We start from the raw sequence: 27164 nt of genomic DNA, 5'->3' as shown, positions 1-27164 counted from the left end.
CCGGCCCCCCAGGAGACACCTGCTATGGCTGTGCCCCACCCAGCCTGCAGAGAGTCCGCGGGGGCATGGGCCTCAGGGGGCGTTCACCAAAGCTAAGCTCTCCACAAAGATGCAGTGAGCACTTGCTGCAAACCAGGTGCCACCTCAGGGCCTGGGTGTGCACTAACTCCCCTCTGCTCATACGCACAGATGCGATTTGGGGAAAAGGACAGGAAGGCATCAAAGACCGCCCAGAGCCGCGCCTGACACTGACAGCCACAGAGCAGGGCTGGAAAGCCCAGAGGCCACAGCAGGTTCTGCGTCAGGTTAACAGCTCAGAGAGCCCTCTGCAGGGGCTGGCTTCAGGGTGCTGAAGGACCCAGGCATGGGGAGCAAGGGCAGGGGCGTCCTGGGCTGGGAAACGGCCAGGCCAGCGGAGGGACCAGCTAGTGCTCCAGGAAGAGGAAGACTAGCTATGGTCAGGCGGGCAGACGCGGGCAGATCAGAGCTTAGTAAGCCAGGACAGGGCAGAAGGACCACGCTGATGTTATCAGGACACTGGGGGTTCCTGTGCGGCAGGGCAGTCATCTGACGACAGTTTCAAAAGATCCTCCGGGCAGCTGCGTGGGGACTCCGTAGTGGAAGGCCAGGGGCACAGGGAAGCCACATGGGGGCCTGTTGCCGGCCTGGGCAGGACAGGATGAGGGGGCTGAGGGCAGCGGGGCTGAGGGGAGGATGCCCGGGTGCACTTGGAGGGAGAGGAAGCGGTGCTCGTCAGCAGGCTGGGTGTGTGGGAGTGGGGACGGAAGGAATCGCGGAAGCCCCATTGTTTTCACTCAAGTGAACTGAGTGGGTGGTGGTCTCATTTCCTGAAATGAAAAGTCTGGGGGTGGGGGAAGGAGAGGGGGTGGTGATAAAAACCTAACTTGTATCCCTGTTAACTTTGAAATTCCCATTGGATACCCCAGTGGGCATGGCAAGAAGACAGGTGGAATTGTTGTGAGGTTGGAGGGAGTGGGCTCTGAGGCCCGCCAAGGATGGACAAAAGGACTGAAAAGTCCTTGGTATACAAATGGAATTTCAAACCAGGCCCTGGATGAGATCTCCTGGGTGCAAGCTCCATGTGGAGGGTACAGGGGCCCAGGCAGAGCTTGGTGTGCAGGGAGAGGGGACAAAATGAGGCTGAGAGAGAGAGTGGCAAGACGGGGGCAACGCTCTGAGGGCGATGAGGTGAGACACAAGCGCAGAGGCTTTCCAGAGCCCAGCTCAGCATAGAGCAGGGTGCACCCAGGGCTTCCCACGGCCCAGGCCACCTGCGCCAGAGGACCCTGATCCAAGTCCCTCCAGTCACACTATTCCCTCCCCAGGTTTTTTCATCAAACCAAGAAATCTCTCCACATGCAAGGCGACCCTCTTTGGAAACGTCTTCCCTACTGTTGCACTGACTAATGCATCTCGCCGGGCTACAGCTCTGCTTGACTTTCTCGCCAAAATACAGGCTTGAGCTCCAATTGCCCAGGAGGTGTGCCATGGATTCTGACAAAGCCTCCATCTCCCTGTCCCCACCCTCTATCCCCTCCGGTGGATCATCACCTTACAGCATTGCCTTCTATGAAGTCTGTGGAAGCCCCCAGGGAAGGACCCTCTCCCCTTCTGAAGGCACATTTGCATCACAGCGAGTCATGAACATTAGCTCATTCAACTCTCCAACTTTAATGAGCTTAACACGCAGCAGGGGTGCAACATTTTGGAGAGTGAATTGACTTAAATTGTCAGCTTCCAGCCTGCGTGACATCACCAGTTCTTAGCAGAGAAGCCCATGGCTCTAAGGCTTCCCTGGATGCTCTTCAGGATGCGTCTGAGGCCCTGAAGCCAGGCAGGACACAGTAAATTGATGCTCATAGATGCATTTTCTGCAAAGAGAGTGCAGAGTTTTATTGGAATTATCAGTGATAGATGAGCTTTTTTTTTCTTCTGTTGCATTGTAGCTATTGGATTCTAATCTTATTCAAGTTTGAACAACTCCAGGGAAAGGGCTGTTGCCTTCACCTCCTGTAGCTGATTTGAATAGACACATGGCACATTTCTCCTAAAATCTGGCTCCCCCAAGTCCTTCTTCCTAGTGCTGAGTTCTGGATTCCTGCATGGCTTTGGTCTGGGGTCCCTGTGTCCCTATTCCTTCAGCCCACACTCCAAGTGATGCAAACACTTCACTGGGAACTAGCTCCAAATAGCCACCTCAAGCCTTGCCCTGTCCTGGAGGTTTGGAGCCCAATAAGTCTGCATCCTAGGTACCAAGGTGGGTCTACAAAAACAGGAGGCCCCCAATATGGCATCCCTAACACAACCCTATTTAAAATTGCTGGGACTTTTAAACTGTTTTTTAGACAGCCTGGTGGTACCAGTTGCATCCACAAACATTTGTGGAGTGCACCTGCCAGATGCCTGCTCTAGGCTCCACATGCTGTTGTGAACAAAACAGACAAACATCTCCACCCTAATGGAATTTGCCTTTTTTTTTTTTTTTTTTTTTTTTTTTTTTGAGATCGAGTCTCGCTCTGTCGCCCAGGCTGGAGTGCATTGGAGTGATCTTCACTCACAGCAAGCTCCGCCTCCCAGGTTCAGGCCATTCTCCTGCCTCAGCCTCCCAAGTAGCTGGGACTACTGGCACCCACCACCATGCCCAGCTAATATTTTGTATTTTTAGTAGAGACGGGGTTTCACTGTGTTAGCCAGGATGGTCTCGATCTCCTGACCTTGTGATCCGCCCAACTTGGCCTCCCAAAGTGCTGGGATTACAGGCGTGAGCCACCGGGCCCTGCCCGGAATTTACCTTCTAATGGAGCAGGCGATAAACACAATTAAGTAAGGAAGTATCTATAGTATGTTAGCTGGTGATAAGTGCCAAGGAGAAATTGAAATAGAGAATGACCATAGTAATAAAGAGCATCATCACAAACACTTGAACAGCACATGCCACACACCAGACTAGTCTCAATATTCTCTGTGGCCCAGCACAGTGGCTCATGCTTGTAATCCTAACACTTTGGGAAGCTGAGGCAAGAGGATCACTTGAGCCCAGGAATGCGAAATCAGCCTGAGCAAGATGTCAAGACCCCATTTCTACTAAAACTTATAAATTAGCCAGGTGGCCGGGCGCGGTGGCTCACACCTATAATCCCAGCATTTTGGGAGGCCGAGGCAGGTAGAACACGAGGTCAGGAGATCGAGACCATCCTGGCTAACACAGTGAAACCCCATTTCTACTAAAAAATACAAAAAAACTAGCCGGGTGTGGTGGCGGGCACCTGTAGTCCCAGCTACTCAGGAGGCTGAGGCAGGAGAATGGCATGAACCCGGGAGGCGGAGCTTGCAGTGAGCCGAGATCGTGCCACCGCACTCCAGCCTGGGCGACAGACCGAGACGCAAGACTCCGTCTCAAAAAAAAACAAATTAGCCAGGCACAGCAGCCCACAGCTATAGTCCCAGCTACTCAGGAGACAGACACAGGAGGATCCCTTGAGCCCAGGAGTTCAAGGCAGCCGTGAGCTATGATTGTGTCACTACATTCCACCCTGGGCAACAGAGCCAAAGATAAATAAATAATAAATGTTCTGTGTGCATTTACTCATTAAAACCCTCAGGACAACTGTCTGAGGCTGGTATTGCTATGATTCCCATTTAAATACGGTAAGGGGAATACCTTGCCCAAGGTCACACAGCCCCAAGTGGTGGCCCAGGGTGAAGGAAAAGGAAAAGGAGGTATGGAGCAAGGAAGGCACTGCAGCCAGGGAAGGCCCTTGGCACGCCGTGTGTTCTGTGGTGTGCTGGCTGAGCCTGGTCATTGCCAGGAACTTTATGGTTAGCTAGAACCTGGTGCCGGAGGAGAAAGCCACTCACGGGAGCCAAGGGTAGTTTCTTTCTACCTATCCACCCATGATTGTTTTCTAAGAAAGAAAGGAGAAATCAAAGAAATCACAGAATTTGAACGCTGTATAAAACCTAATGTTTGTGGAGCAATTGAAGAAAAATAAACAGTGTGGTGAAGTAAACAGTTAACAAAAGGCTAGCATATGTTTACCTAGAAGATGTGAAGAATTGTTTCCAGATTAAATGGTTTGGAATGGGAACTTCCACACCTTGAATATAAACTAAGATTTGCCAACTGTGAGAAACATTTAAAATGCTAATTACTTTAAAGGATGAGAAACCTGGAAACATGTTTTAGGGAAGAAAAGAACTGGAAGGACAATGGGCACATATAAGCCATGGTATTGCACAGGTTCAGCAGAACAATGGGCAAAAAAAAAATCAAAAAGATTGGTCTACACGGAGACTTCCAGCAGCCCCCTCTCTGAGGCCGAGGAGTCTTGTTCAAATACTGTCTGATTGAGAGATAATTATGGGGGAAATGCCAATTCCACATTTCATATCTCTGCACTTTAGTACTGTCAGAGCCCCACGGAGACGGGATACGAAAGGAACAGTCTGACAGGCGAGGGAGGGGAGCCGTGCAGTCCTGGAACTGCGCCAGGCAATGTGGAAGTCATTGAGATTTACCAGCATCATTTCCATAATCGTTTTTGGATGCACAACAGCTGAAGATTGTGCCTGGATTCCCCTTTGCAAGCATTCTGGAGTCACAACATCGGCATAGAAGGTGGCCAGCCTTCGGCTTTTGCAGTCGTTTGTGGAGTCTTTATGGAAGAGCAGCGTGGTCAAGAGACTACGGCTGCGTAACCCCGTCTGCAGTGTGTGGGGCCGGAGTGCTGACCCTGGACCTGCCCAGTCATGCCTTCTCGGTCAGCTGTTCATCTCGTCTGCTACCACGGTAAGAAATGGTTTTCATAAAGTCATTTATGAGTTATGAAAATCCATTATTTTCCAACTGAGAAGGTAGACATCAAACTGCAGAATCAATGAGGCAGTAACAGTTTTGAAACCTCAGTACAAGCAGTGACTCCTTCTGCCGTGTAAGAACCGATCAACTTGGCCCATTTCCCCTTCTCTAGAACACTGAACTACAGCGTTAGATAACTAGATGGTGCCCGTGACCATGGGCCCTTTACCTGCTCCACAGTGAATGAAAGTTCACCCCAGAGCAGGGTTACACCCTGCGGAGGGCTGGGCCAGGTCCACAGTCCTCAGAGATGCCCTGAGTTCATCCAGAAGGGCTCAGCCATTTGCCTACGCCAGGCCAATGCTCTAGTCAGCGTGGAGGGGAGGGTTACGCCGTAACCACTGAGTCAGCACATTGTGGACCAATAATAGCGTAATAACAGCGTCTCTCCAACAGGGAAAAGAAATGCCCTGAAGACTGCTGGCCGTGTGTTCAGTGATTCTCACAGAGCACAGAAAATGAAACATCAGAGAAACTGCCCTTAGGCGGGGCTGGCAAATATCTCCCCTACTGGGCGCAGGGCAGACTTCACCTCAAGGTCTTCCTCCACACACATTCCACAGCCCAGCAAGTCCTCCAGGGCGGAACTGAAGATAAATCTATTCACCATCTCTGTTCTCTTGGGAGTGGGGGAGGATACGAAGCTGAGGTCTAGCATCCGGGCCAGGGCTTTCTCGGCCACGGCTCCTGGCCTGGGTGATGGTGGGAGGGAGCAATGTGATGATCAACACTCCAGTTTCTTGTCCAAGGCTGCCTGTGGCCGATGTGCTGTCTATTTGGGGAGAAAAGAGAAACACGTAGGCTTGTCTCGGGTGTTCCTAGAGGATGTGGGATGGCCACCCATGGCTGAAAACTAACTTGGTTCACTAGAGTGTGTGACATCGGGACCTGAGACCCAACTTACCAAGTGCTATCTACGTGACTTCACCCCTCAGTGTATTCATCTATGAAATGGGGATAATACTAGCACTGGAGGATAAATAAATCGATCAACATGTGTAAAGTGCTTAGAAGGTGCCTGCCATGCAGGAAGCAAGCACTGGGCACTAGCTATCGCTATCATTTCTGCTGTCCTCAATGAGTGCAACTAGTTGCTGAGCTGGGGTAGCTGAAAGTGACTGGTAGTAGAGGGGGTGAGAACAGATAAAAGGCCACGACGCAGAGAAGCCAGAGGCCATGCAGGTTGAACTCCAACAGGAGCAGTGGCTGTAGGGGAGAGGCTTGACCCTGGAGCTGGTCATGATGTGCAAGTGGGATGGGCTGGGGGCTCCCGTGTGAGAGCACAGGAGGAGAGGCTGTGTTTCCCAAGCCTGCAAAGGGCTAGAGTAAAAAGAGACCTAGGTATGCCTAACAAGGCCTGGCGACTTGGCGTTCTCCACATATGCAATTCTTCCTATCAAAGCAGGTTCCCAAACCCTGGTTTCTTCCTGCCTCTCAGCTTAACATTATCATTGCTCCTTCATCCATCAGAGAGCCCGGAGTCTCATCTTTCAGTGACTTATGAAGGCTAGACTATTCCTCAGAATCTCCACTGTGAATCAGAATTCTGTTAAGATAAACGCTAATGCTTAAGTCAAAAATATTGGACTCAAAGAAGGAGTCAACATGGTAAGAGGCCCTTCTGGCGCATCATCCCAGAAACTTCATCTGACACCCTCCACCACGGGTCCTCCACACGGGAGGGGATGCCTGGACAGTTGTGCACACAGAAACAACATTTGTTCTCACTGGTTTGCTCTGCAGTCCCAGAAGCCCACCAAACAGAGTGGGAAAAAAAGACATCTTGGGGCAAAAGACAAAGTGTGATTCGATACACTGATCTCATGTAAGCATAGTTCTAATTAGCTAAATCATTCCTTCAGCAATAGTAAAGAGAGACTGCAACAGATCTGATACTCCAATAGGCTTTGTCCAATCTGGCAGAGTGGATTCTTTATCTGAAATCATCCACAACAACCACTTTCAGAATGGGGCCAATTTTCAGACCTAAATTACCTCTGGCTCCACAGTAGCATCTGCCCATGAAATCAGTTTCTACCAAAAGCTTAAACTCTCCAGCAGCAATTATCTGGAACAGCCTCAAAACTGCATTTTTGCCATTTGAGACTGTTTTCCACAATTGCCAGCCATCTTGCCTGTTAGCATGCCTGTGGGAAGGACGGGCTGGTAGTTACGGCGTTGATTCCCTATTTGAAGTTGCTGTCCTTGAACCTTTATGACCATCAGACATAACACCCAGTGAAAATGACGCCACCTGCATTTAGAATTATTCAAAACCTGCCACCTCACAGAGGAAAATTCAGCCCACCCTCAGGGATGCAGGTCTTGACTCTGTTCTGGCTGAACTGTTAACAATTCTCCTTTGCAAACTCCCAGAAGGAGACTTGATGATCTCTCCCACATAGCACTTAATGGGGAAGCAAAAACGATTTTCAACTGAGGGAATGTTTTTGCAAAGTGGAAATCAAATCCATTTGTTAATCTTCAAAAACTCTGGGCTGTGCAGATTCTCAGGAAGACACTAAGCATATGGATCACAACAGCGATGGACCCTCAGCAAATGGAGCCTGACAACTCCAGAACCAAGCACTTGCCTGGGGGAACCCCTCCCAGCAAACACTTCTCAAATGGCAAACCTGGGTCCTGTTAGCTATGCTGGCTGTGATCTACTGGTGAATGAATGCCTATCACCAATAGTTATTACAACATCAACCTTCTCTATAGAGTTTCTGAGTGATTTTTTGCACAGAAATAAGGATTATAGTTTACAACACTGCAGTGGTCCTAAGCTCAAAGTCCTCATTCTTCAACCCGAGAGTTCTTTATGTTGGTTACCCCTCAATTACATGTAACACAGGCTCCATCAAGACAGAGACAGTGTGTGTTCACTTGATTAAAGTAAGCCCACAGGCAACAGGATAGATTCCTAACCCCTAACTTTTACTTAAACTAAAATACACGAACAGGAAAATGCAGAAAACACATCTGCCAAACAATGTTTCAGTTTTCTCATGCCTCAAAATTATCTTCTCAGGCCAGGACTGTTATTTTCTCTAATGCAAGTCCATGTGAGGGCAAAATCAGTGTTGCCTTTCCCATATGCCCTCATCAGACGGTTTCAGGCAGAACTTTCCTGCAAACACTGAGCCACACTGGCCTAGAAGGTCAGTCAGTTTGCATTAGCTCAGCCCTGACTATTCACATCGAGTCGTGCTAATTTCCATTTACCTAAGAAGTAAAGGTTTTCCAAGGCTGGTTCCCAACCCTGCTCATATGCTATGGAACTTAGATGATTCTGTGAAAAACTGAGAAGGCTCCAGATATCTGAGACAGCTGTGGGGCATGTGCTCAGAAAGCCCAGCCTCTGTGGAAAAGCAGAGCTTTCTGTGTTTCAGTGAAAATGCCCGTGAGGTTTAAGTGCCCCCTCCTCTGAAATGACAGAAGAGACTTCCAGCCACTGCGGGTTTCGACAGAGGAGGGTTAAGAAGTTGGGCAACACCAGCACCAGTGAACCCTCGGGGCCAGGAGAGCAGCAGCCTGGTTTGGTTTTCAGTCACCCACTGTGGTGGGAACAATAATGTGGGATGAGATCAAGTTCAAGAACAGTACACGCAAGCAAAAATCTCATTGTTTCTGTTATTACATTGTGAACATCTCCTCTTTTGTTTTCTTTTAAAGAGCATTGTTCAAAGGTTAAATTTGTTGGCTAAGACATCCCCTGAAAAGCTTAGTAACTTGGAATTTTGGTGGCCATAGTTTTCTGCCTGTGTGAGCTTCCCTCCAAGGTTAATCTTAAATATAGAATCTCCCTCCTCTTTCCTTCCAAATCCTCTTTTCTTTCCGAGCCTTCCAAGTACATGGTTAGGCTCCATTCCTGTTCTCAGCGGCATATACCATCATCTCTGCCAGACTTCCTCCAGCTGCCGCCCATGAGTGCATCTGCTGTAGAGTTCCCCACTTGAAAGGTGTCCCAGAAAGCCTGGCCTCATTTTATTCCCAGAGGAATCCCAGAACCCTGGGAGACAACAGCTAACAGCTGGTCCAGAGATTGTTGTACAAACTTTTGAGGCAACAACTGGCAAATTGTAAGAATACGATGGAGTGCAGGCAGAATGGTTTGCCTGAGCTGATTCGGACAAAAGACAGGGTGGGGAAGAGGACAAGTGGCTGTGGCTGAGGATGGAGCAGGTCTCTACTTCTGTCCTGCACGTCTGTCCATCCTTAGTGCTGGGCATCTGTGATTTGTTTTCAAATTTCAATAGTTTGGGGGGTACAGTTGAATTTTGGTTACATGGATAAGTTATTTAGTGGTAGTTTCTGAGATTTTGGTGCACCCATCACCCTGAGAAGTGTACACTGTACCAATGTGTAGTCTTTCTTTTATTCCTCACCCACCTCCCACACTTTCCCCTGAGTCCTCAAAGTCCATTCTATCATTCCTTTTTTTTCTTTTTTTTCTTTTTTTGAGACAGAGTCTCGCTCTGTCACCCAGGCTGGAGGACAATGGCTCAATCTCGGCTCACTGCAACCTCCGCCTCCCAGATTCAAGCAATTGTCCCACCTCAGCCTCCCAAGTAGCTGGGATTACAGGCGCCCACCACCACACCCAGATACTTTTTGTATTTTTGTAGAGACAGGGTTTCACCATGTTGGACAGGCTGGTCTTGAACTCCTGAACTCCTGACCTTGTGATCCACCAGCCTCGGCCACCCAAAGTGGTAGGATTATAGGCATGAGCCACCACACCTGGCTCATTGTATCATCCTTATGCCTTTGCATCCTTATAGCTTAGCTCCAACTTATAAGTGAGAACATACGATATTTGGTTTTCCATTCCTGAGTGACTTCACTTCAAATAATGGTCTTCAAATCCATCCAGGTTGCTGCAAAGGCCATTATTTTGTCCGTTTTATGGCTGAGTACTATTCCATGGTATATATGTACCACATTTTCTTTATCCACTTATTGGTTGATGGGCATATATGTTGGGTCCATATTTTTGCAATTGTGAATTGTGCTGCTATAAACATGCATGTTGGGCACCCATGATATTATAATCGTTTCCATCTTGGTCACTATCTGCCGTATCATAAGCACAAAACTATGACTTCACAAGAGGATGGGCCAAATGAGAAGCAGAACTGTGAGGGAAAAGAATGCTTGTTAAAGTAAAACTATTCTCAATAATTGAGAGAGGAATTTCAGAAACTAACTCTGGCCAAGACCTTTTTTTTATATATGTTCTCAGCATTAGAGCTGTGTCCAAACCATCCCTGCTGACACATCCATGACAGCCTAGGATAAATAAGCCTTTGAGAAACTGTCTGAGGAGTGACATGGGAGCTGCCACCAGGCCTTCCCAGGGAGCTCCTTGACTTCCCATGCCCACTACCTTCCCACCATAAAGGTGGGCCCATTTGCTTTTGATTTTGAAACTAAAGCAAATTTAGTTTACAGAAGCCATGTCTCAGGGTGGAAAATAGCTCATCTCTACCGGAAAACACTGACAGGCCATTCAATTCATCACTGAGCAAAAATCAGCATGAGAGTATCCAAAATGAAGCGGCAGAAGGAAGGAATTCACAGGCGCATCAGGAAAGGTCGTGTGGCAGCAGCGTTTGCTCCGCAGCCCGAGAACTCCCTCCAGACCAGCAAGAAGAAATGAAGGACAGTCAGCCGGCACTGCCACTCAGAGGACTTGGTGCAAGGAGAAGCCGCGGCCAGCACTGGTCCTATTGCCCATGCTCCAGTAGCTTCTGCAAGCTGTGGGATCACCAGTCCCATTGCTAATACAGGTTAGCATAAACATACCTTATCCAAACAGAGAAGAAAAGACACAGAGTATGTATAAATACATATTATAGATTCATGATACATAAAGTGTGTCGATAACCTAAAGATTTCTTTGCCAGGCATGGTGGTTCACGCCTGTAATCCCAGCATGTAAGGAGGCCAGGGAGGGTGGATCACCCAAGATCAGGAGTTTGAGACCAGCTTGGCCAACATGGTGAAACCCCGTGTCTACTAAAAACACGAAATTAGCCGGGCGTGGTGGCTGGCGCCTATAATCCCAGCTACTTGGGAGGCTGAGGCAGGAGAATCGCTTGAGCCTGGGAGGCAGAGGTTGTAATGAGCCTAGATCAGGCCATTGCACTCCAGCCTGGGCAACAAAAGTGAAACTCCGTCACACACACAAAAAATAAATAAAAATAAAAACCAAAAAAGTAAATAAATAAAAAAGATTTTGTATAAAAATATGAAATTCAGGCTAGACAGCAAGCAAAGAATGTAATGCACTTGCAACTAACATTTCCCCAATAGTGCATTAAATGCCACCAGGGCTCAACTCCTGATCCCATCATCATAAACAGAACAATGGGGAAAGTACAGATTTTAGTTTTATACATACCTATTGGACGCAGGCACCAATAGATCTGATAGCACATGCTACCTGTGCCTTTGACACACAGGGTCATCCAGACGATTAAAAGAATCTCACTGAGTTTCCAAAAAGGGCAAAGAGTTCAGGAAACTCCTCCGCCCCAACTTGCGCCCACCCACTGAAATGGAGCTGTCCCATTTGCACTGAACACCTCTGCAAAAATTTGTGGTTGGAATCATGTATGTGAAAAGAATGCCACCCTAGGGGACTTAGGAATTGCACTCTGGATGGAGGACGATGTGGGAAGGAGCCAGGTGGTCTTGTGGGAGATGATGCAAAAAGTGAGATGTGATTGCACAGGAAACACTTCCTAAAAGTCAGAAGAAAAAGTGTGTGTTCAGCAGCCGGGGGAGGGTGAGAGGAAATAACTCACATATCTGAATTGTGTCCTACAATACAATATATTCCATCCTGATCAACCAAATAGCTGGCAGGAAAAGTACTTTGACTTTTATATCCTTTTCTCCAGACAAAGAGCTCTGTGTATGGCTGTGTATTTGAATAGGTGCGCTTGCAGGACAGCTGCTGAGACGCAACCCTCTGCTTGCAGCAGAAAGAGCTGATGCTAATCCTGGATCCGCACAGAGCTGCCTGTGGGAGCCACACACCGAATGCCAATGTAAAGCCCACCTCAATGACAAATCCAAACTCACATTGTGTCACACGTTCTACAGACATCCAACAGGAATGGAAGACTTTTCTAGAATCTCCAAAATACTGCCTGGGTTCAACTCACCTTGACCAATTACTACCTTAGTTACTCTCAGCAAATAACTCAATCTCTCTATGAATCAGTTTTCTTATCTGTAAAATGAAAAAAAATAATAGTCCTTACTTCATGGGGTGGTTGTGAAGATTAAGGAGTTAATAAGTGTAAAGCACTTAGGAATGATCTCTTGATAAATGTGCTACTGTTGTTGCGGGACACAGTAGGACTTATTTCAGTAAATGATGGCTGATGTTGTTGTTGTTATTGTTACAAGAAAACCCCTCTCCCTCCAGCAACAATGAACAACAATGAACAACTATTCTTGATCTGAGAACACACACCCACTCAGAGTAAGCAGGCTGTTATATGCTCCAGGCTTCACCGTATCTGTCACTTTCATATTTGTTCTTTAAGAGATGATCCCAAACTTTCCACACTTACTTTTTTTTTTTGTTTCCCCAAGATGGAGCCTTGCTCTGTCGCCCAGGCTGGAGGGCAGTGATGCAATCTTGGCTCACTGCAACCTCTGCCTCCTGGATTGAAGTGATTCTCCTGCTTCAGCCTCCCAAGTAGCTGGGATTACAGGTGCCTGCCACCATGCTTGGCTAATTTTCATATTTTTAGTAGAGGTGGGGTTTTACCATGTTGGCCAGGCTGGTCTTGAACTCCTGACCTTGTGATCCACCCACCTCAGCCTCCCAAAGTGCTGGGATTACAGGTGTGAGCCACTGCGCCCAGCCTCCACACTTACTTTTATTAACACGTTCCCAATTAACTTGCAAACTCCACAAAGTCAATTTCTTTTTATACCTTTCTTGATTTGCCAGAAGTGTGGTCAACAAGTGAGGGGGAAATGAAATATTTGGTTATAGAATCTTCATATCCCTCACCCTGCTACAGAGAGGTAAAGGGACCATGGCAGAACCCTTATGTGAGGAAAGGGAAGGAAGCATCCTGTGATTGCCAAAAAAAAGTTGGATTTGTCTGAAATTGACCAAGAACCTCTTCATGAATCTAACGCTTGGCTTCTTTTATTAATATGTTTTCAATACAATCTACTTTCAGCTTCAGAGGAGAAATTGACAGTGTCCAAATTTCTGCCCAATTTCCTAATCTGTTTATAAAGGTTTATATACTATTCATTTTTGACTAAATTTTTATTGTGAAATTTGTAGATTCACATGCAACTGTAAGAAGCGCAGCAGAGAGATACCTGTTCCCTTTATGCAGATTATCCCAATGTGACACCTTGCAGAACTATAGTACAACAGCACAGCATGATACAGACATGGTACAGTAGAGACACAGACATTTCTGATATTAGGACACCACGTTTTGACATTATGTAGCCACGCATCTATTTACCTGTCACACCCACTATCTCCCTAATCCCAGCCAACCACTAATCTAATTTCTGTTTCTATAATTTCGTCACTTCAAGATGTCAAACAGATCTCACTTTTGGGATTGCCTTTCTTCACTCAGCATCATTATTCCTGGGAGATTCATCCAGATGGTTGTGTGTGTGAACAGTTAGTTCCTTTTAATTACGACTTGTGTCCCATGGTGTGAACTTGCCCCAGTTTGTTAAGTCATTCAGTCTTGAAAGACATCTGCACTGTTTCAAGTTTGTGACTATTACAAATAGAGCACTATGAACATTCCCATACATGTATGCATATAGGCCTTCATTTCCTTAGAATCTGTGTCCAGAAGTGCACATTATGAGTTGCAAGCCACCTGCATGTTTAGCTTCTTAAGAATCCACCATGCTGTACAATTTTACATTCTGTCAGGCAATGTGTAAGTGTTCTGAATTTTTGCCAGGATTTGGTGTTGTCACTATGTTTTACTTTAGCTATTCTGATCAATGTGTAACAGTATCTAACTGTGGTTTTAACTACCATTTCCCTAACAGCTAATGATGAACGTCTTTCCATGTGGTCTTTTGACACACATGTATATACATATCCTCTTCAGTAAATTGTCTTTTCCTCTCTTTTGTCTATGTTTTAGTTGTTCATTTTTCCATTATTCTGGCTTATAGGTGTTATGAATTTCAGATATTCGCCCTCGGTTAGATACACGGCTTGCAGATATCTTCTTTCAGCATGTAAGTTGTCTTTTCACCCTTTTAACAGGGTCTTTCACAAAGAAAAAAACTTTTTAAGTCCAGTTTACCAATTTTTCTATTTATGGGTCATGCTTTCTTTGGTGTCAAATCTAAGAACTCTTTGCTTAGCTCTAGATCACAAAGGTTTTCTCCAATTTTTTTCCTAAAAGTTTTAGAGTTTACATCTAAGTCTGTGATATATTTTGAGTTAATTTTTGTACAAGTGTAAGACAGTCCAGAGTACATTATCTTTTGGCCTATAGATACTCAATTAATCCAGCGGTATTTGTTGGAAAGGCTATCTTTCCTCCTTTGGATTGTTTTTGTTACTTTGTTAAAGATCAGTTGGGCATATTTGTGTGGGTCTATGTTGGGGTTCTCTACTCTTTTGCCTTGATCAAAATGCCCATCTTTCTACCAATATCCCACAGTCTTGATTACTTAGCTGTGTGGTGCGTTTTGAAAGCAGGTGGACTGATTTCTCCTACGTTATTCTTTTTCAGAATGGTTTTACCTATTCCAGTTTCTTTGCCTTTCCATATAAATCTTAGACTAATCCTGTTGCTATCTAGAAAACATCTTGCTGGGATTTTTATAGGAATTGCATTAAACTTGTGTATCATTTTTAGGAGAACTGAATTCTTATTACATTGAATTGTCCAATCCATGAACTCAGTCTCTCTATTAAGATCTTCTTCGGTTTCTTTCATCAATATATGTACTTTTTATCATTCAAGTCTTGAATTTTCATTTTTGACTGATAGTGATATTTTAAAAAATTTTATTGTCCACATGTGCACGGCTAGTATGTAGAAATACTACTGAGTTTTAAGCATATCATATTGCCTATGACCTTACTGAAGTAACTTATTAATTCTAAGAGTTTTACTGTAGGTTCTTGAGCATTTACACACAGACAACCAGCAAATAAGACAATTTCACTTCCATTTCAACCTGTGTGTCTTTTACTTTTTCTTCTTGACTCTTACACAGGGTAGAACTTCCAGCACTATGCTGAGTAAGAGATTTAAGAGCTAACATCCTTGTCTTTACCTCTGATGTAAAGCATTCAGTCTTTCTTTCGTCTTCAGATATAATGTTAGCTGCGGGCTTTTGCACAGGCTCATTCTTGATCAACTTGAGAGAATTTCCCTTTATTCCTATTTTTCTGAGAGTTTTTATTACGAATGGCTGTTGAATTCTGCCAAATGTTTTTCATGATCATATGTATGCTATTGTAAATTTGTTCTGTTGTTGAGGAAGATTACATTGATTTTGAATATTGAACCAGTCTTAAATCCCTGAAATAAAACCCTCTTGGTGACAGTGTGCAATTTTTCTGATACGTTGCTACGTCTCATTTGCTAATGATTTTGTTAAAGAATTTTATATTCCTTTATCCCTCTGTATGCATGAGGGACAATGGTTTGTAGTTTTTTTCTTTTTTTGCTCTCTTTTTCTGGTTTTAGTATAAAGATAATACTAATTTCATGAAATGAATTGAGAAGTGTTCCCTCCTCTTCTATTTTCTGGAAGAGATTCTACAGAATTTGTATTAATGCTTCTTTAAACATTTGGTCAACTGAACCAGTGAAATCACCAGGCCTGAGATTTTTTCATGAATCCAATTATGAATTCAATTTGCTTAATAGTGATAGGATAATTCAAATTATTTATTTCATATTGGATGAGTCTGGGCAGTTTGTTGCTTTTTTGAGGAATGGGTCCATTTTATCTAAGTTGCAAAATCTATGTATGAAGAGTTGTTTATGGTATTCCTTTACTATCCTTTTGATGTCTGTAGAGTCTAAATGATGTCCCTGCTAATCTGTGACAATGACATTTGTGATGTTGGTAACTTGTGTCTTCTTTCCTTTTTCTTCATCAGTGGTGCTTGGTTTGTCAGTTGCATTGATCTTTTCAAAGAACCAGCTCTTTGTTTCATTGATTTTTCTCTGTTATTTTGCTGTTTTCAATTTCAAGTGATTTCTGCTTTTATCTTTAGTATTTCTTTCTTCTGTTGGTTTTGGCTTTCCTTTCTCTTCTTCTTTTTGTAGGTTCTTGAAATGAGATCTTTCTTTATTTTTTATTTTTTTTTTTGAGACGGAGTCTCGCTCTGTTGCCCCGGCTAGAGTGCAGTGGCGCTATCTCGGCTCACTGCAAGCTCTGCCTCCCGGGTTCACGCCATTCTCCTGCCTCAGCCTCCTGAGTAGCTGGGACTACAGGCGCCCGCCACCACGCCCGGCTAATTTTTTGTATTTTTAGTAGAAACGGAGTTTCTCCGTGTTAGCTAGGATGGTCTCGATTTCCTGACCTCGTGATCCGCCCGCCTCAGCCTCCCAAAGTGCTGGGATTACAGGTGTGAGCCACTGCCCCGGCCAGAATGAGATCTTAAGTTACCAATTTAACATTTTCTTCTTTTCTAATGTATGCATGTAGTGCTATACATTTCCACTCCAGCACTGCCTTAACTGAGTCCTAAAAATTTTGATATGTTGTATTTTCATTTTTGTTGAAATCAATGTACTTTTTCACTTCACTTTTGACTTCTTCTTTGACCTATTTAGAACATGCTGTTTAATTTCCAAGTGTTTGGAGATATTCCTGTTGTATTTTTGTTTTTAATTTCTAGTTGTATCCAGTCATGGCAGGGGAACACTCAGTATCACCTCAGTTCCTGTACCTGTTGAGGTTTATTTTACAGCCCAGGATATGGTTTATGTTGCTGTATAATCTTTTGGCACTTGCAAAGAATATGGATTCTGCTGTTGTTGGGTGGAGTGCTCTACATATGTCAATTAGATCTTGTTGGTTGGTGGTATGGTTCAGTTATTTTGTTTCTTTATTGATTTTCCCTCTATTAGTTCTATCGAATGTTGAGAGATAGGTATTGAAGGCTTCAACTATAATTAAAGATTTATCTATTTTTCCTTTCAGCTTTATCTGTTTGCTTCACATATTTTTCAACTCTATTTTTGGTATATTTGCCTTCTTGGTAGATTGGCCCCTTTTATCTTTATATAATTTCCTTCTCTGTCTTTGCTCTGAGACATACTTGATCTGATATTAATATAGCCACTTCTGTCTTCCATAATTAGTATCTGCATGACTTTTTTTATTATTTTACTTTCAATCTGCCTATAAAGTAATGTTTGAAATGCGTATCTTGTAGACAGCATATAGTTGGCCATATTTTTTAATCCACTCTTCCAATTTCTGTTTTTTATTTCAAATATTTAGACCATTTATATTTAATTTAATTATTGATATATTAGGGTTTAGGTCTGCCATTTAATTTTTTTGTTTTCAGCTTTTTTCTGCTTTTTCTTACTGTTTCCTTTTTCCTGCCTCTGACTTTTATTTAAACACTTTTTATAATTCCATTTATTTCTTTTGGTAAAACTTTTAAAGTGGCTTCTCAGCCAGACATGGTGGCTAACACCTGTAATCCCAGCACTTTGGGAGGCTGAGGCGGGCGGATCACAAGGTCAGGAGATTGAGACTATCCTTCCTAACACGGTGAAACCCGTCTCTACTAAAAATACAAAAAATTAGCTGGGCGTGGTGGCGGGTGCCTGTAGTCCCACCTACTCGGGAGGCTGAGGCAGGAGGATGGCATGAGCCCGGGAGGCGGAGCTTGCAGTGAGCCTAGATCGTGCCACTGCACTCCAGCCTGGGTGACAGAGCAAGACTCTGTCGCAAAAAAATAAATACACAAATAAATAAAGTGGTTTCTCTAGGTACTACACTATATACACAAAATTTATCACACAATTTATTGGTGCCATCATTTTACCTGTTCAAGTAAATTACAGAAGTCTTACCTCCCTTTGTGTCTCTTTACCTTCCCCCACTTGTAAAACAATTATCATAAATATTTCCTCTTTAGATTTCAAACATAATTTGGAAAACTCAAAGCAATAAAGAAAACCTATTCTATGTATCTATATTTTGGCTTACGATGTTCTTTCTTTTCTCCTGATTTTCTGAGTTTCCTTCTCTTATCACTTCCATTCTGTTTGGAGAACTTATTTTAGCCATTCTTTAGGTAGGTTTGGTGGTGTCAAATTCTCTTGGTTTCCCTTCATTTGAAAATGTTTTGGTTTTCCCCTCATTCCTGAAGAAAATTTTTACTGGGTTGGCAGTTCTTTCCTTTAAAAACTTGAAAAATATTCTGCCACTTCCTTATGGTTTACGTGATTTCTGATGAGAAATTCTTTGTCACTAAAGTTGCTTCTCTTCTGTGGGTAAGGTGTTGTTTTCCTCTGACCACTTTTTAACATTTTTTCTTTGTCTTTAGTTTTCAGAAGTTTAATTACGATGTGTCTCAGGTGTTTGTTATTTGAAGTTATCTCAGCTTCTTGAATCAGTAGATTTATTTATGTTGCCAAATTTGAGGAGATTTTGGCAATTGTTCCTTCAAGTGCATTTTTCAGCCTCACCCTCTTTCTCCTCTCCTTTTGGACTCTGATAGCATGAATGTTAGATCTTTTGTTATATTCCCATGGGTCCATTTTTTTTTTTTTTTTTTTTTTTATACAGAGTCTCACTCTCACCCAGGCTGGAGCGCAGTGGCATGATCTCAGCTCACTGTACCCTCCACCTCCCAGGTTCAAGTGATTCTCTTGCCTCAGCCTCCCAAGTAGCTGGGACTACAGGCGTATGCCACCACACCTGGCTAATTGTTTCTATTTTTAGTAGAGACAAGGTTTCACCGTGTTAGCCAGGATGGTCTCAACCTCCTGACTCGTGATCCACCTGCCTTGGCCTCCCAAAGTGCTGGGATTATAGGCGTGGGCCACCACGCCAGGCTGGGTCCATTTTTTTCACTCTATTTTCTTTCTGTTCTTCAGATTGGTTAATTTCTCTTATTTTTTTCTTCCAATTCACTGATTCTTTTCACCGCTCACTTCTTTCTGCTATTGAGCCCATCCACTTCAGTTTTTTTATTCTTAAGTTCTGACATTTCCATTTGGTTCTTCTCTATATATTTGCTGAGGTTTTTTTTTTTTTTCACTTTTTTCAAGTGTGTTCAAATTGTTTATTGAAGCATTTTTGTCATGGCTACTTTAAACTCTTTTCAGATAAATCTGATATCTCTGTCTTTAGGTGTTGGCATCTATTAATTGTCTTTTGTCCTTCAGTTTAGGATCTTCCTGGGTTTTTGAATGGTGGGCAATTTTCAGGTTCAAGTGATATTTCCTGTCTCAGTGGGGATATTCGCATTTTGAGCCTGGGTGTTCCAATTTAGCTGAATTTTTTTTTTTTTTTTTTTTTTTTTGTCAGCACTCCCACAGGGGAAGAGGGCAGGATGCAGCCTCATTACTACCAGGTGGAAGTAGAAGTTCTTGTTCTTCACAGCACCTCTGTTGGCACCTGAGGGCAGGGCAGGGGGGTTGTTCCTAATCACTGCCAGGCAGATGTGGGAGTTTCAACTTTACCTATGATCTCCACTAGCACCACGGTGGGGTAGGGGTGGCCTCATTCTCTTTGGGCCACAGTGAAAGTCTTGATGCTCCTCCAGTCTTCTTCTGATACCACCCCAGCTGGTAGAGGGAGGAGCCTCATTACTGCTGAGTGAGAGTGAAAGTCCAGGCTCTCCACATGGTCCCACTGACACGGGGTGGCAGGGGCTCATTACCAGCTGGCAAGAGTGAAAGTTAAGGAATCCTATTTGGCCTCCTCTGACACCATCCAGGCAGGAGTGTGGAGGTGCCTCATTACAGCCTGCCAAGTGCAAGAATTCAGGCTCCCTACTCAGCCCTTGCTGGCATGAGTGGGGTTGGGCCCAGCTTGCTCAGTGGCATTTGGCTACAATAAAGCTGTATTGTCTTGAAGTTTTCTGCCTTGGTGCCCTTTTCCTGGCTTTGGTTGGAGAGAGCATGCTTCTTTTGTGGCTTTTTGGTCTCAGCCTATTACTGTTTCCAGTTTCCTGGCTTCTTCAGCTCCAAGTCTAGGATATATGGGGCTAAAAGAAAACCCAGGGAATTCATAACTATGTCTTCTCTCTTGTCCCAAGACCCGTAGTAGGTTTGCCTTCTCTCCACCATTCACAGTCTCCTTATGATTGGCTCATGTATAATGTCCTGGGTTTTTAGTTATGTTTAGACAAAGGAATGGGGAAAAGTATGTCCACTGCATCTTCCTGGAAGCAGAAGCCTCAATTCACATATTTTTAATCTCATGATTAAGTATTTTTAATCTCATGACTTTTAGTAAAACTTAAACTACTAAATGAAATGACATTATATGGCCATGGCAAGATAATTTAAATTTCCTGGGTGCTCCTTGTGTCTTCTCATTCCCTTCTCGCCTTTACCCACTCCACCCACCACTCAGACTACAATAAACTCTGCCATTGACCCTCCCATCTCCACCCTCCTCCAACCTCTCCTCCAGACGCTGGGGACTCTCTGCCCTTCACTGGATCATAACTCCTGCAGATGTCTGACTTAGCATGTCTGCAATAACTCACTTCTCTTCTTTTCCGGTGATAACCTGCCACCCTTCCTCCCACCATTTACCGATCAGAAAAAGCTTCAACTGGAGAAACAGAATTAGAGTGGACTTTTGAGGATAGATAGAACTTGACAGGCAGAGACGGAGAGAATAATAACAGCATTTAGGTATGTGATTATGATATGTGTTCAAATGCTATGACTATGTTTGACTGAAGCAGAGCGTGTTCATTCACCAAGTCCATAAATGTGTAAATGTCTATTAAGTATCAGACACTATTCTAAGCACTAGCTTAGAATACTGTCTGATATTATTAATAATAATTAATTTATAATAATAATATTAGAATAGTGTCTAATATTAGTGGCTTCAAAAAGCAGATGGAGGTCCCTGCCCTCACAGAGCAAAGTTTAACAGGAGAGACAGGTATGTTTCAAGTGAACAAACTAAAAAAATCTGTAACAGTGATTCTATTAAATAATTGCTCTAAATAAAAACAGATGGTTATGAAAGAGAAAGCTCAAGTGGGCAAAGAAGTGTTATTTTGAGTTGGATATCAGGGAAACATCACTGAGAAAGTTACCTTAAGGATTAGCAGGCACCAGGCAGATAAAAAGTGGAGAACACGGCGTTTGGATGGGCTCTGTGTGAGGCAAGATTCCTGTTCTACACAGGCCAGCACAGTAGTGGAAGCAGGTAGAAGGGAGATTTGCTTAAGATAAGGCGGAGCAGAAGGCAAACCAGATGACCAGGGGGCTACACAGCAGGTAGAGGCTGATTCGACTGCAAGTGCGATGGGAAACCACTGAAGGTTTTTTTTTTTTTTTTTTTTTTTTTTTTTTTTGAGACGGAGTCTCGCTCTGTCGCCCAGGCTGGAGTGCAGTGGCGCGATCTCGGCTCACTGCAAGCTCCGCCTCCCGGGTTCACGCCATTCTCCTGCCTCAGCCTCCCGAGTAGCTGGGACTACAGGCGCCCGCTACCACGCCCGGCTAATTTTTTGTATTTTTAGTAGAGACGGGGTTTCACCGTGTTAGCCAGGATGGTCTCGATCTCCTGACCTCGTGATCCGCCCGCCTCGGCCTCCCAAAGTGCTGGGATTACAGGCGTGAGCCACCGCGCCCGGCCCACTGAAGGTTTTAATCAGGGAAGTAACGTGATCCGATTTCATTATAAGGGAAATAGCAGACAATAGAACTGGAAACATACTTTGGGAACACACTGTGGAAAGCCTTCAGTGACAGTCCTGGGAGTTTTCACCTAATTCATAAGACAGTGGAGAGTTTTCAAGGGCTTTATATTTTTAAATAAACACTTGGTTCAAGATTTATTACACAACAAATACATATTATAAAACAATCAGAAACAAATAAGCAAAAAGAATATAAACATAACCCATAAGCAAACCAGTCAGATAGAATCCATTGTAGTGCACTTTGGAGTTTTCTCTCAGGCAGCTTTCCATGCATATACTAAATGGTATGATTTAATACACTATCATATGTTTATTAGTATACATAAATACACATTTTACAAAAGGAGGGTCTTGTGGTCTTACTGAATAGAGTGTTTTGTAAACTTCTTTTTCCCTTTTCATGATGTATTGGGAACATGTGTTTCAATAAAAACACTTAAAATGGCATCATTTTTAATGGCATCATTTTTAATGGTATGTATATTTCATAATTGATCCAATTAAACTCAAATGTTCAACTTTTACGTTTCTTCAAGTTTTCTCTGCTGTAATTAGCCTGCACTATAGTTGGTGTCATCACAACAAAGTGTCTGCATAAATCAATAATCAATTTTTAGAATATTTTCCTGTAAGTGTAAGTGCCACGTAAAATGTTGGTGAACATGTTAAGGCTTTTGATGCATCCGATCACATTATCCTTCACAAAAGTTGTGCGAATTTATAATACCCCTAGTGGTATAGAAATGTGCCACCTTCCCAAAAGCACTGGGTGCCATCAGTTCTTTTTACTTTTGTCATTTGGTAAAGGGAAATGGCATATCATCACTAGATTTTTTGTATTTCTTTGATTACTAATGAGATTGAACATTTTCAATTATTAGTTACTGGTCTTTGTTTTTGCTCTTTTATACATTTCTTGGCCGTCTTTTACTAATTTTTATATTGGTAGATTTATCGTTTCCTTTCTATATGTAGATATATATTTAACAAATATATTTTGATTACACATACTTAATATTTACACCTAACCATATGTGAGACATTTTTTCTTTTCTTTTCTGTTTTTTTGGGTTTTTTTTTTTTTTTTTTTTTGAGACAGAGTCTCGCTCTGTTGCCCAGGCTGGACTGCAATGGCGCAATCTCAGCTCACTGCAACTTCCACCTCCCTGGTTCAAGTGATTCTCCTGCCTCAGCCTCCTGAGTAGCTGGGATTACAGGCATGCACCACCACACCCAGCTAATTTTTGTATTTTTAGTAGAGACTGGGTTTCACCATGTTGGCCAAGCTGGTCTCAATCTCCTGACCTCAGAAGAGCCACTTGCCTCAGCCTCTCAAAGTGCTGGGATTACAGGCATAAACCATCGCACCTGGCCATGAGACATTTTTTCTGTGTCTTCTTATAAAACCCTTATCTGACATATGATGCAAATATATTTTCACAGTTTGCAATTTGCCTTCTGTTATATTATTTTACCATAGAAAATGTATACTTTTTTATTATTCATGCATTTCCTCTATGATTTCTCCCTTAGAAGTCATACTTAGAGAGCCTTTTGCCCCACAGGCCCATGTAAGCTCACATTGTGATGACTTTATTCCTTCCACATAAGTCTGGAATCCTTCTGCCCTGTGGTATGAAATACACTCCTGTCTTGCTTTTCCCCATGTATTTCCCCACAGACTTGAAAGGCACACTCCTGACCATACAAACTTGGACATGCTCCTCAGCCTGTTTCTCCACTGTCTGTGTTGGGCCATTGATTTTTCTGTTTATTTCTCAGCCACTAATGGATTGTTTGAAAGTTCATAGTTAGTCCACGGTTCATTTCAATATTCAGTAGGGCAAGTCATCCTTTTCTATATTTTTTGTCAAAATCGTATTAAAAGTTTTGTGTAGATGAACAACAAGCCTGGAATCACGCGTGGGAATGCCAGCCTCACATGACATAGAAGACAGAGAAGGAGGAGGCAGGCACAAGCGGGACCCCACAGCCGGCAGCCCCCTTCAGGTAGGAGTTCTCAAAGGTAATTTGCATTCTGAGCTTAAATCCCCAACTGATGATGGGGCCAAAAATCTCACTGACCTCCTGTGATGAGCTAAGGGCTCATTCATAAGTTCCGAGGGTTGTGATTATTGAGCACCTGTGAGGGTTTGCTGAGCTGCCAGCCTGGCAGAGCATGCAGCTGAGCAGTCAACCAGGGCAACATTTTTACTTTGCCGTTAGTCTACAACTACGGGACAGAAGTTATTCAAATTTTTTAAAACTTCTACAGCAAAAACGAAAGAGTAGGAAACTCTGGGGACCTGTCCCTCCCAAAAACACTGAAAAATATGACAAAAAGGCCATATGACAAAAAGCCAGAACCACATTATTGTGTGATTCCATTTATATGAAATGCCCAGAAAAAGCAAATCTATAGAGATAGAAAGCAGATTCGTAGTTGCCTAGGGCTGGAGAGAAGCGGCAATGGGAAGAGACTGCCTAATTTATGGGTTTTCTTTGTGGGACAATGAAAAAGGTCTTGAACCACATAGTGGTGATGGTTGTGCACATGGCTAGTGTGTACCACCATCAATGCCACTGAATTGTACACTTTAAAATGGTTAAAATGGTTAATTTCATGTTGTATATATTGTAACACAATTTTAAAAACAGTATTATATAGATTCATTGAAAATATCACACCTAACAATCAGAATAAAATTCACACAGAACGTATATTTTTATATATATTTCATGTGAATTATATATACCTATTTATACATAATCCATGTGAATATATATCAATACATTTCTTGAAAAGTATGTAATAATTCACTTTTAATAATCTTCCAATGAAAGAGGCCTTTTAAAATTACTTCATATAACCCAGGAGACATAAAAGAAAATAACTTTGTAGCAATTTTAATTATAAAAAGTTGTGTACAAAAAAGAACCACTCTAAGTGAGTACTTAAAGTGTACAAAAAAGAACCACTCTAAGTGAGTACTTAGAGTGTACAAAAAAGAACCACTCTAAGTGAGCCACTTACGGTGGCTCACACCTGTAATCCCAGCACTTTGAGAGGCCAAGGTGGGTGGATCTTCTGAGGTCAGGAGTGGGAGACCAGCTTGACCAATATGGTGAAACCCTCTCTCTACTAAAAATACGAAAATTAGCCAGGCCTCTGCCATGTGCCTGTAACCCCAGCTACTGGGAGGCTGAGGCAGAAGAATCGCTTGAACCCGGGAGGCGGAGGTTGCAGTGAGCCGAGATCACGCCATTGTACCCCAGCCTGGGCGACAGAGCGAGACTCTGTATCAAATAAATAAATAAATGAATAAATAAATAAATATAAATAAATTTTAAAAATTTACAAAAAAATGTCAAATCAACCTTTCAGACTGCTGGGAGATAGCCAATGGTTTGTAGCAACCAAGTGAAAGCCCAGCTAGGACAGAGGCGACCAAGACCCTCGCTGCAGCCTCAACTGCCCTCCTTGGCGAGGTGGCTGCTCCCATGCCTGGGGTGAGTACTGGGCTCCGAGGAAGCAAACCAGACCCGGATCTCAGGGAACTGTGTCTGTTTTGACCCGACGGGGATTTCCTGGGTCACAGGGCTTGTCCTTGCTTTGCCTATCTCGGAGTGCTCAGGGCGGGTGGCTAAGAGGACAGGGCTTCCCAGAACAGCAGAAGTGAGTGAGCAAGCTGCTGCTGCTGGGAGCAAAGAGTAACAGCTGGAGTGAACAACAGACGCGCCCAAAGCCTGGGAGGAAAAACCAGCCTGTGACACCTCGGGGAAACAGGGCCTCTGAAAAGTTCCTTCTATGCGATTTTAGCAGTTCCTCAACAAGTAGACATGAAATTACCATATGATCTCACAATTCTACATCTAGGTACACAGCCAGGAGAACTGACAAGAGGTGTTCCAGCAAGAATTTGTGCACCAATGTTCATAGCAGCCCTATCCACAATAGGTGGAAACAACCCCCATGTCCATCCACTGATGAGAGGATTTTAAAAATGTGGCATAGCCAGAAGATGGGATATTAATCAGTCATACAAAAAGGAAGTACTGATACATTCTACAACATGGATGAAATTTGAAAACATCATGCTAACTGAAGAAGCCAGAACCACATTATTGTGTGATTCCATTTATATGAAATGCCCAGAAAAAGCAAATCTATAGAGATAGAAAGCAGATTCGTAGTTGCCTAGGGCTGGAGAGAAGCGGCAATGGGAAGAGACTGCCTAATTTGTGGGTTTTCTTCATGGGACAATGAAAAAGGTCTTGAACCACATAGTGGTGATGGTTGTGCATATGGCTAGTGTGTACCACCATCAATGCCACTGAATTGTACACTTTAAAATGGTTAAAATGGTTAAAATGGTTAATATTCAAGACTTCTGTATACGGAAAAGAGGACATTCAGAGGCGGCAGTGAGAGGCTCGCACGCCTCCAGCCCGGCCCCGGCCCCCCGGGACGGAGAGCCGAGCAGCCCCGGCTCTGGGCTACAGACTATGGGCGAATAGCTCTGACCACCCGGCGAAGCATGCCGCCTGCCTTGGCCTCCCAAAGTGCCGAGATTGCAGCCTCTGCCTGGCCGCCACCCCGTCTGGGAAGTGAGGAGCGTCTCTGCCTGGCCACCCATCATCTGGGACGTGAGGAGCCCCTCTGCCTGGCTACCCAGTCTGGAAAGTGAGGAGCATCTCTGCCCGGCCGCCATCCCATCTAGGAAGTGAGGAGCGCCTCTTCCCGGCCACCATCCCATCTAGGAAGTGAGGAGCGTCTCTGCCCAGTCGCCCATAGTCTGAGATGTGGGGAGCGCCTCTGCCCCGCCGCCCCATCTGGGAAGTGAGGAGTGCCTCTACCCGGCCGCGACCCCGTCTGGGAGGTGAGGAGCGTCTCTGCCCAGCCGCCCCGTCTGAGAAGTGAGGAGACCCTCCGCCTGGCAACCACCCCATATGAGAAGTGAGGAGCCCCTCCGCCCGGCAGCCACCCCGTCTGGGAAGTGAGGAGCGTCTCTGCCCGGCAGCCACCCCATCCAGGAGGGAGGTGGGGGTCAGCCCCCACCAGGCCAGCCGCCCCGTCCGGGAGGGAGGTGGGGGGGTCAGCCCGCCGCCCGGCCAGCCGCCCCATCCGGGAGGGAGGTGGGGGGGGTCAGCCCCCCGCCCGGCCAGCCGCCCCGTCCGGGAGGGAGGTGGGGGGGTCAGCCCCCCGCCTGGCCAGCTGCCCCGTCCGGGAGGGAGGTGGGGGAGTCAGCCCCCCGCCCGGCCAGTCACCCCGTCCGGGAGGGAGGTGGGGGGGTCAGCCCCCCGCCCGGCCAGCCGCCCCGTCCGGGAGGTGAGGGGCGCCTCTGCCCGGCCGCCCCTACTGGGAAGTGA

At 44.5% G+C, this 27164-nt stretch overlaps 3 long non-coding RNA genes across 3 annotated transcripts in view; 1 reads left to right on the top strand and 2 right to left on the bottom strand.

The window, feature by feature from the left end:
• Window positions 1-27164, bottom strand: part of LOC130541746 (uncharacterized) — a 150738-nt gene that overhangs the window by 72946 nt on the left and 50628 nt on the right. The gene's annotated exons all lie outside the window — the stretch shown is intronic.
• Window positions 1669-5175, bottom strand: LOC130541747 (uncharacterized). The gene is made up of 2 exons (XR_008955845.1): window positions 5049-5175; window positions 1669-1892 (listed from the first exon to the last, which is right to left on the bottom strand). It is a non-coding gene; the product is annotated as an uncharacterized LOC130541747 (long non-coding RNA).
• LOC134730974 (uncharacterized) lies at window positions 4109-10437 on the top strand. Its single transcript, XR_010112932.1, has 2 exons — window positions 4109-4810; window positions 5276-10437. It is a non-coding gene; the product is annotated as an uncharacterized LOC134730974 (long non-coding RNA).

The sequence above is a fragment of the Pan paniscus genome, chromosome 7 (genome assembly GCF_029289425.2).
Source record: "Pan paniscus chromosome 7, NHGRI_mPanPan1-v2.0_pri, whole genome shotgun sequence".
Classification (NCBI taxonomy): Eukaryota; Metazoa; Chordata; class Mammalia; order Primates; family Hominidae; genus Pan; species Pan paniscus.
The sequence above is the reverse complement of the archived record's forward strand: the minus strand, read 5'-3'. Positions and strand labels throughout refer to the sequence as shown.